Source organism: Eleutherodactylus coqui, chromosome 1, assembly GCF_035609145.1.
Source record: "Eleutherodactylus coqui strain aEleCoq1 chromosome 1, aEleCoq1.hap1, whole genome shotgun sequence".
NCBI lineage: Eukaryota > Metazoa > Chordata > Amphibia > Anura > Eleutherodactylidae > Eleutherodactylus > Eleutherodactylus coqui.
Genome location: NC_089837.1, coordinates 124931698 through 124937697, shown reverse-complemented (window position 1 = coordinate 124937697; position 6000 = coordinate 124931698).

Genomic DNA, 6000 nt, shown 5'->3' with positions numbered 1-6000 from the left:
ACTTCTAAAGAACCCCAGTCTGACTGGGGCATGCAGTATGGGCCGAAGCCCACCTGCATTAAACATGACATTACCTCAGCTGTGATGGGCAATGCAATGGGATATATTTATGTACCGCCGGTGGCTTCCTGGCACCCACCCATGCTGTCGGTCCACAGGGACTTCACAATAGGGAGTTGTACCTGCCTGTGTCTATGAATTAAAAACCCCGGTCAGGTTGGGGCATGCAGTGTGGGCCGAAGCCCACCTGCATTTAATCTGACGTTAGCTCTGCTGTCCAGGGCACTGCAATGTGACACATTTATGTACAGCCGGTGGGTTCCAGGGAGCCACCCATGCTGTGGGTGCACACGGAATTCCCATTGCAGAGTTGTACCTGCCTGTGACTATTTATAAAAAAACGCGGTCTGACTGGGCATGCAGACACCTTGACAGAATGAATAGTGTGTGGCACATAGGTTCCCCATTGCTATGCCTACGTGTGCAGCTCCTGATGGCGGTGGCACAGGATTATATTTCTCATGGCTTCTGTACAGCATTGTGGACTATCGCCCCGCCCCTTTTAAAGAGGGTCGCTGCCTAGCCGTGCCAACCCTCTGCAGTGTGTGCCTGCGGTTCCTCCTCATGGCAGACACACTTATAAATAGACATGAGGGTGGTGTGGCATGAGGGCAGCTGAAGGCTGCGCAGGGACACTTTGGTGTGCGCTGTGGACACTGGGTTGTGCGGGGGGGGGGGGGGTTGGGTAGCATGTAACCCAGGAGAAGTGGCAGCGGAGTATCATGCAGGCAGTGATTGTGCTTTGTTGGAGGTAGTGTGGTGCTTAGCTAAGGTATGCATTGCTAATGAGGGCTTTTCAGATGTAAAAATTGTTGGGGGGGGCCCACTCTTGCCGCTATTGTGGCTTAATAGTGGGACCTGGGAACTTGAGATGCAGCCCAACATGTAGCCCCTCGCCTGCCCTATCCGTTGCTGTGTCGTTCCCATCACTTTCTTGAATTGCCCAGATTTTCATAAATGGAAAACTTAGCAAGCATCGGCGATATACAAAAATGCTCAGGTCGCCCATTGACTTCAATGGGGTTCGTTACTCGAAACGAACCCTCGAGCATCGCGAAAATTTCGTCCCGAGTAACGAGCACCCGAGCATTTTGGTGCTCGCTCATCTCTAGATATAAATCTATGCTCAGTCATACATGAGCGAAAATTACCAGCATGCTAAGTAATCAATGGAATCTGCCAATGGGGGTGCAGAAGTCAGGTGAAATCTACACTTGGTTCATGTGTCTGTCAGTTATCACACCCCCAGCTGTGCTGAACACCCTTTTTGTTAGCAAGCTGACAGCAGGGAAGGCAAACAGCTCTACAGCATGTTGTTCAAGCTCTGGCCACTCGTGCAGCTTAGACACCCAGACGTCAAAGGAGCCAACACCATGTCTGAGTACATCCACGTGGGATCTGACATACTCTTGGCCCATCATGGATAAGTGTTGTCTGTGACTGTCACTCCTACCCTGAGCTTTTGTTGGAGGTTATGACGGGTAGAAAAAACTATGCCACACTGCTGTTAGACTTCCCCTGCCACTGGTAGTGATGCTGCTGTGGCAGCTTCTTGCTTATCCGCCGTAAGCCTTAGGCCTCCTTCCCACGAACGGATTTCCGCCGCGTAATTCGCGGCGAAAATCCGCTGCGTTGCCCGCAGCTATTAGGTTCTATTGAACCTAATAGCACAATGCTCACGATGCGTAATTCCACCGCGGAATTACGCACCGCGATTTCTCCCGTCCTCACCCGCAGCATGCTCTATTTTCTGCGGGTGAGGACGGGCTGTACGCACTGACGGCTTCCATTGCAGTCAATGGAAGCCGTCCGTTCACGCTATCTCCCGCTGTAACCAGCGGGAGATAGCGTGAAAAAACGCTTTCCCGCCCACCGCCGCGCGTCATATGACGCCATATGACGCGGCCGGCCGCGTCACGTGACACGGCCGGCCGTGCACGTGACACGGCCTGTGACGCGGCGGCGGTGGGCGGTGACGGGCGGTGACGCGGCGGCGGTGGGCGGGGAAGCGATTTCACGCTATCTCCCGCAGGTAAGTATAGGGGCTCTGGGGGGCGCCGTGACGGGCTTCACAGCGTAATATTACGCGGCGGAGCCCGTCACGCTCGTGGGAAGGAGGCCTTAGAGCTATTGCAGATGCATACCTGCATCCAAGGGAAAATGCTGTTCTCAAGCTGCTTAACAGTCTGTCCTGATGGTGCTGCACTTCGAGGTCCCTCTCCACTTTTGAAATGAGATATGGCATTGTGGAGAAGAAGGCCTGAAGTAGGCTGCTACTGCCCCTACACAAAACTGTCTCCCTGTGCTCAGAGGCTACTGCATGAACAGGGGGGGGGGGGGGGGGAGAAATAGGAAGACACAGTGGAAGAGGAAGCAGGATGAGGCTGACTCTTTTCCTTCCAGCCCAGTTGTGCTCTCTAAGACAGTGTGTGGTGGGAGTTCATGTGGCTGTTCATACACATTGTATTCAGGCTGTTTATAGTTCTGCAAAAAATGACCACGCTACACAAGACCTGTGAGCAGATATAGCTGAGGCCTAATGTTGCTTTTGCTGTGACTAGTAGTAGCTGAGGGTGGCAGCGCTACCCTCTTGTTTTTCTGGGACACCCTACTTGCTACCACACAATGTCCACCTCTTTCCCCCCACCCTTCGAGCTGCTATCATGACTCTACCTGTCTGTCTATGTTGGGTCAACCACCTCATCATCTTCCACCGTCTCTTCCTCTTTGTTGTCCTCCTCCTCCTAAATTGGACTCTATATCACAGTAAGCTGGCACCTCTGTTCTCACATCCCCATGAGTACACATTGCCTATAGAGGGCTGATCACACACACTAACCCACCCTCATCTATTTCTTTGGAGGAAAATAAGGTTTGGGCATCAGTGCATTCAATGTCTTGGTCTTCTTCGTCTGGTTGTTTGGACTGCTTGGTTGACATCCATGATTTAAATGATTAAACAGCTCCTTAGACTGATCCATGTGGACTGCTTCATAGGGTAAAGGGGATTTGGCATGGGGTGGAGTAGTGGAGGGATGCTCATAGCTGACTGGCATAGACTGCCTGGGACTGGGAAGAAGAGGAGGTTGTAGTACTTGAGGCATGCAGTGTCATCCACTCTACAACCTGTTCTGTGTGCTACGAATATAACACATAGACAGAACCACTTCTAAAGAATGGCGGCGGGCTTGCCGCTCTTGCAGAACATGGAGCTGTTAATTCAGTGGGAGCCTCTTGAAGTGCCAACTTGACCTGTCCTCTGCCACCTCCACCACCACCTCTATCGACACTTCCTCCTACTCCTTGCTTTCTTCAGGTTTTCTTTTTATTTATTTATTTAGTTTTTTTGTACACTTTTTAGTGTAGTTTTATGAAACTTTTCAGCTAAGTTTGTAGCAGAAAACCACTGCTAGCTACATAAGGCTGCTTGTCCACGAGCATTTTTGCATTGCGTCCCCCGCTGCGATAATCCGGCCGCGGGGAATGCAGTGCATGTATTCCATAGCGTTGCTATGAAAAGCGCAACCCCCCTGTCCACAAGCGGAGAATCATAGTAATTCTCCGCTTGCGAGCGGCAAATTGCAGCATGCTGCGAATTGCCGAGATTCTCTGGGGTGAGCCTAACTGTCAGATAGGCTCGCCGCAGAGATCTGTCAGCTGTCTCCTGCTCCCCGGCGGCGGCGGATCTCTACCGCGGGATATCGCAATGCCCGTGGACAGGCAGCCTAAGACTTGCAATTAATTTGCAGTGGCTGGATTGATGACTTCGAACGACTTCTTAGGTCACTGACACACACTGTGTGTACTTGTTGTTTTTCTGTTTGGTGCCACAATCCCTGGGAGGCAATGTATTTGAGAACAGAAGGCCACAGAGTATAGATTGTATCTTTGTGAGCTGTTCCTTTTTGGCACAGCGTAATTGAATTCCCAAACCCCACTACTAGCTGCGTAAGGCCTGTAAAGTATCCGTAGTGGCCGGACTGACGACTTTGAATGACGTCTGAGGCCACAAACAGAGAACTGATATATATTTCCTATACCAAAGAGTATTTTGTCTGTCTGCTTTGCTACTATATATGTTGACAGCAGCAGAAATATACCCAATCCCAATTTACAAACCACATTTTGTATAGGCATATACATGTGATGCAGCAACTTTCTCTCTTGCCTCCAACAGAACCCTATGTAAGTTCTCTGCTGCTATACAAGCTAACACATGCAGTAGTAATATATCCTCTGTAGAAAATCTGTCCCTATCAACAGCAAACCACGTTATATAGGCATATAAATGTGACACAGCTTCTTTCTCTGTTCTAGATCATGTGAGTCAGGCCTCCAACTGAACTTCTGTCCATATGCAAGATGGAAGACACTACTAGGTACCTGTTTCCCTGGAGGCCCCTCTTTAAGGGGGAGGTACCATTAGGGTTGCTGCTGGGATCTGTTGTACTACATAGGTTTTCAGCAGCATACCCCCACAGGTGTGGAATGATTGTGCTGGCTAGGTGTGTGTCATGCTCCAGCCAGCCAATCCCCCAAGGTCTGTGCCCATATTAATACCAGCTCACTTGCTAGTGGCTGCTGGTCTTTCTCTGTCTGTTCTGGTGGGAGCAGTGTCATGCTCCTGTGTCTCTGTGCAGATTCCGTTCTGTGTGGACTGTCATGCTTCTGCGTGTCTATTCTGGTCTGTTCTAGTGTGAGTGGCATGGTGTTTATGTCTGCTGCTCGGTTATGTCCACTGTTTCCGAATCCAGTCCAGAGTTCTGCGGTTCAGTCTGAGTTCACCTATAGAGATGAGCGAACACCAAAATGTTCGGGTGTTCGTTATTCGTAACGAACTTCCCGTGATGCTCGAGGGTTCGTTTCGAACAACGAACCCCATTGAAGTCAATGGGCGACCAGAACATTTTTGTATTTCGCCGATGCTCGCTAAGGTTTTCATGTGTGAAAATCTGGGCAATTCAGGAAAGTGATGGGAATGACACAGTGACGGATAGGGCAGGCGAGGGGCTACATGTTGGGCTGCATCCTAAGTTCACAGGTCCCACTATTAAGCCACAATAGCGGCAAGAGTGGGCCCCCCCCCCTCCCAACAACTTTTACTTCTGAAAAGCGCTCATTAGCATGGCATACCTTTGCTAAGCACCACACTACCTCCAACAAAGCACAATCACTGCCTGCATGACACTCCACTGACACTTCTCCTGGGTTACATGCTGACCAACCGCCCCCCCTCCCCCCCACAGCGCACACCAAAGTGTCCCTGGGCAGCCTTCAGCTGCCCTCATGCCACACCACGCTCATGTCTATTTAGAATTGCGTCTGCCATGACGAGGGACCGCAGGCACACACTGCAGAGGTTGGCACGGCTAGGCAGCGACCCTCTTTAAAAGTGGCGGATCGATAGCCCACAATGCTGTACAGAAGCAATGAGAAATAGAATCCTGTGCCACCGCCATCAGGAGCTGCACACGTGGGCATAGCAATGGGGAACCTATGTGCCACACACTATTCATTCTGTCAAGGTGTCTGCATGCCCCAGTCAGACTGGTAATATGCACCTTAACAGTAACCGCGTTGGTGGTAATGTGGTGGTGACTGCGGACCTAGTAGCACGGTTGTATTTTGTTGGTTTTCGGAATGTGGCCAGGATTAAGTAGGCCGTGGCGGGGGGATGGTGGGGGGGCTCTCTTGTAGTGTCGGTAAAGGTGAAATTCTTGGACTGCCACCAGACGAACCAATGCAAAGGCATTTGCCAACAATGTTTTCCCTGTTGGAGGAGGAGGGGGATGTTTTTGAGGCACTACGTGTCCTCTCCACGTGTCCGTGGTTATATGCACCTTAACAGTAACCGCGTTGGTGGTAATGTGGTGGTGACTGCGGACCTAGTAGCACGGTTGTATTTTGTTGGTTTTCGGAATGTGGCCAGGATTAAGTAGG